The 5000-nt window shown below is 42.2% G+C and overlaps 1 pseudogene; it reads left to right on the top strand.

Moving 5' to 3' along the window:
* The window catches only part of LOC119569914, a 15648-nt pseudogene extending 15184 nt beyond the window's left edge, over positions 1-464 (top strand).
* Positions 465-5000: the final 4536 nt, after the last annotated feature.

Here is a 5000-nt window from a genome sequence, read left to right as displayed (position 1 = left end):
CGGTAGTTGCTACAGTCCCATCGATCCCCTTTCCCCTTCCTGACTGCCAAATGCGTCCATGACTGTATGCGGGCCCCAGCCATAAGTTCACCCCCACCTTTAAAGTTCCAGCATGGATCTCCAACATGTGCCTCAGCTTTTCCCACTCTTTCAGCTTGGAAATCGCCAGCCTAACCTCGTTAGGGTGGAGGTTCCGCGCTGATGGGTGGGGTCCGGCACAGGCACTGCGACCATCGCGTGCTCCAAGCTAACTGTTGGGAGGGTCTACCTGGTACACACTGTTTCAAAATACTCAGCCCAAAGTTCACGGAACCCCAATATGATTCTGAGATGATCCGTCTACCGCTGACGGACGCAGTCATCTGTGCGGAGGGCTTAGGGTTCGTTTTTCTCAGGCTTTGGTAGGCATGGCGAAGGTCATTTACCAAGAAATGGCCTTCAACCTCCGCAGCAAGATTTCTTGATAGACCTGTTCCTTGTCCTTCCAGCAGTGTCCGAGCCCTACGCCACCATGTACGTTCAATACTTGATTCCCATTCGCCGAGCTCTTGTGACACGCTTCAGTGGCTCTATGTCTCCAGGGAGATGGATATTCTGCCTTGTCTTGGGCATGCGCCAATGGACTCCTGAGACTTGAAGGACTCCCACACAGAGCAATCTGGGTCCGTCAGGTTGCTGGTTTTCTGTGATCGGTCAGAGAACTGCCGTGGGAACCCACGGGCACACTCCTCCTCCCTTAGTCCTGTCCAAGTTTTGAATTGGACCCGCGGGTAGCCACAAGCGCCTATGGTAGGTGACCCAAGAACGCAGCACTCCCGGTAACCCCTGCAGTTCTGGAGGATCCTCCTCGTGTGCTGACAATATGTGGCGATCTCCTTGGCCACATTACCGTATCGCTGTACCAAGTCCCAGCGATCGAGTTGGAGGCGCTTCCCGAACCATGAGGGGCCGACCAGACATCTCGTAGCCAGCTCGGTCAACAGCCGAGACCGCATTGAATTCACCCGAACAATGCTAATGTCTCGCCGGGGGCAATCGTTCTGCCACAGATGCGAGTTTTTTTTTTGGTGGGGGCGTAGACCGCATCTTTCACGTCGGTTTTATATACTCAGTAGGAGCGTATACAAGCAATAAGAGACAGAAGCCAAGCATGCTTCAGTCTCAATGCATGATACGCTCATCCAACCGTGTCACCCTCGACTAAACCGGGCTGAAGTCCGACTGGAGATGCTTATGCTACACCCTGGAAGTGTGACCATCGCTTCAGCCCCTACCAGTAGTAGGTTTACACCCACACTGATACGTGCCGCTACCAAGGTCTTCTCACCTCTGAGAGGGCATCCACCTCACCTCCCATCGCTTCAATTCCCGTGATAGCAGAGGTAACCGCTCATCCTGCCGCAAGGACCGGATGTTCAAGCGCCTACCCGGAAAGCACGCCTGGGTTAAGCCTCAGGGTTGTCCACTCCGGTGCACGCCACCTCTCTGCGAACCAGCCAACACAGCCCCAAATAAGGGGTCGGCAGGCTGTGGGCCCACCCATCCATTGGGGGGTTCCCGAGGGGCTTTGCCCCACAAGTTCATGGGGGGTTTGGGTTTGCCTGCCGGGGCGCAGGGGGGAATGATAACTTCGTTCCAATCCTGCCCCCCGAATTTGCCCCCCCACAGACCCACAGCCCCTTTATTTGCTGAGCGGAGGGGACAACCCCCTCCCCCCAGCATTTCCTTTTGAGACTTTGCCAGGGGGTCATTCGGGGGGAGGAGGATGGCAAGGCCCCCCTCCCCCGAGCCCCCCTTCCCCCAGGGTGTCTAGGGGGCGGGAAATTGGTACAAGCCAGAACAGCCTTCCCCGTGGCCATCTCCATACCTCTGGGGCCTCCTGCTGCCCCGAGTCCCCACAATTTAGCCGGGCCCCGAAAGGGTGCCCATTACCCATGGGGGCCACAGGGGCACTGCGAAGTCTTTATGAGGGAGGGGGACCCGGGGGGGGACTTTTCAAAAGTGCTCCGTTTTTGCACTGAGCTAGCCCGGGGTGGAAGCTGCAAAACAGAAGGCGCAAGCACTAACACTATCTAGGCTACCCACCATCGCTTCACTCATCAAGTGAAACCCCCCCAATATATATAATTTATTTAATATAATATATTATATAAATGTTACTAGATATATAAAAAATAATACTACACATTAAAATACATTACATCAATGTGTGGTTGGTGTGTGTGGCTTGTGTCCACGCGAAATATATAATAAAAAAAAAAAAGGATATACAACATACACGCGCGTCACACACACACACACAACCAAAACACAAATATTATATATTACATAATATGTATGTATATAACAATTCTAATAATTGTGATATACATGTCATTGGATATTAAAATTAATATTACATATTATATATATATTATAATAATATTATATTATATTTTTACAATGTGTCAACAACAAATTGTTATATTATATATATATTTATATATATATATATAATATATATATTTAATATATATAGTAGATAATAGTTTTTATAACATATGGGCACACACACACAAATATATTATATATTATAATAATTTTTAAAAATATTAAAATAATATACCCCCAAAACACCGATATATGTATATTATTATTAAACACACACAAACACACCCAAGACGCACCGACACACACGCATATATATATATTATATATATTATATATAAAATATATAATATATATAAAAAAAATTTATAAAATTTTAATAATATATATAATATGTATAATATTAAATTTATAATGGTGTGTATATATATATATTAATATTATTTATTTATATATAATAATATATATATATGTTTTATTTATATATGATATTATATATATATAAAAATATTAAAATTTTTATATATATATATTAAAATTATATATATATATATAAATATATTATTAATGTATATAATATATAAAAATATTATATATATATATATATTATATATAATTATAATTTTATATATTTTGGGGTGTGTGTGTGTTTGTTTGGTTTTGTGTTTGGGGTGTGGTGTGTGTGTGTGTGTGTGTGTGTTGTGTGGTGTGTGGTTTGTGTGTGTGTGTGTTGTGTGTCGGTGTGTGTGTATATATTATATTTATGTATATATATATAGAAATGTATATATATGATAGTTTATATATGTTAATATATATCTATATTATATATATATAATATATATATATTATATATATTATAAAATATTTTATATATATTAAGACATATACTATGTGTGGTGTTGTGTATTTGTGTGTGTGTCGTGTGATGTATATAGTTGTAGTATTTAAAATATATATATATATATATTATATATATATTATATATATATAAAATAATATATATATATATTATATATATTATATATATATTTTAATATTAAAAATTTTACTATATAAAATATTATAATAATATAAAATATTATATATATATGCCTGTGATATTCCGTAAAATAAATGAGAATGTCTGACAATAACGACTGTAGATATCAATAAATTGAATAATGTTATGAAAGGAGAATTCTTATACGTCTCAAGATAAAAAGTAAGGACGTGTTAATTCTAATGTAACATGTTACATTGAAATAAGAATATGTAACTGGTCATGCTGTACACGGCTGTAATTTATTTATAATGTGAGTGAAGACACGGTGTAAAATTTGTCAAATTTCAATGCCATTTCTTCGTGGGAACTCCCGCTCATGCGACCGATGTTAACATCGTGAAAAGCGATGTTCCGACGTCAAAATCTTGGAATGCATTTGTTTGTTTGCAGTAAGTGCAATTTTAAGTGTCTATTTGTGTGCATGTGAATTTGTTTCTCTGTATATGTGTGTGCATTTGTGGGTCTGAATATCCATAATTGTGTGTACCAGAGCCTACACGCCGACGCACACACATAAAAGAGGCCTTTTGACTTTGCAAGTGAACGCTTTTGACCTTTCCGTTCATCTTCAGTAATCCAAAAGTAAAAAAAACACCCAAACCCCTTGATTTTAAACTATTTTTGAAAAAAATTTAAGTTCCTTTTCTTTATTATTAGGACACGTTGAAAGCTTTCTTTTTAAAATATTTTCTTTATAATAAAAAAGAGAAAAAAAAACCAAAACCCTTTTTTCCTTTTTGTAGTTCTTTTTCTCATTCTCCCCACTCGCTAATTCCCTTTCCCTTCCCCTTTCATTTCTCTCCCATTTTTCCTTTCTTTCTCTTCTCTCTCTCTTCTCTTCCTGTGTGTTGGGTTGTTGTGTGTGGTGTGTGTGTGGTTTTGGGGTGGTGTGTAACACTTCTCGCTTTCTCCTTTTTTTTTTTTTTTCTCTTTTGCTTTTTTGCTTCCTCCCGCCCCTCTCCCCTCTCCTTTTTTTGTGAGCCTGCTCTGCCTCTAGAAATAGGGCCACCTCAGGGGGCCCTTCAGAAAAAAAATCTTTGCAACCTTTGGAAAAAGACCCGAAAAATAAGATAGTTCGAGCCAAGTCCAGTGAGATGTCCCCCTCATTGATACAAGTGTGCTGCCCTTTCTGAATACAAAATGCCCCTGGTGAGAAATCCCTGCAAACATCAGAGCGCAATTGCAACTTCTCGCGCCGGGCGGGGCGCGAAACCGCCGGCCCCTCGCTGCGAACCTTTTCCCTTTCCCGCCATGGGCCCACCACAGCAGTAACCCCCCAGGGGACAGTTGAACTTCTCGCGCCCGGGCGGGGCGCGAACCGCCGACCCCCCCGGGGGAGAGGGCCCACCTTCCACTGTACTAGCCCGGGGACTTAATAGAACGGCGGGCTCCCCCCATGCCATAGCCCCGGGGGAAAGGATAATCCATAGCGAAGCTTAGCCTCCCCGGCTATGCCATGAGGGGACCCGGCATGGTCGACAATGCCGACTCGCTCACGTGTTTCAGCTGGTGCTGCTCGGTTTTAACCCTTTCCCTTTTCCCCCGTGGGGCCCCCACAGAGTAACCACCAGGGCAGTTGCAACTTCTC

The sequence above is a fragment of the Penaeus monodon genome, unplaced genomic scaffold (assembly GCF_015228065.2).
Source record: "Penaeus monodon isolate SGIC_2016 unplaced genomic scaffold, NSTDA_Pmon_1 PmonScaffold_1976, whole genome shotgun sequence".
Lineage (NCBI taxonomy): Eukaryota > Metazoa > Arthropoda > Malacostraca > Decapoda > Penaeidae > Penaeus > Penaeus monodon.
Note: the sequence above shows the minus strand (reverse complement) of the source record. Positions and strands in the feature narration are given on the sequence as shown.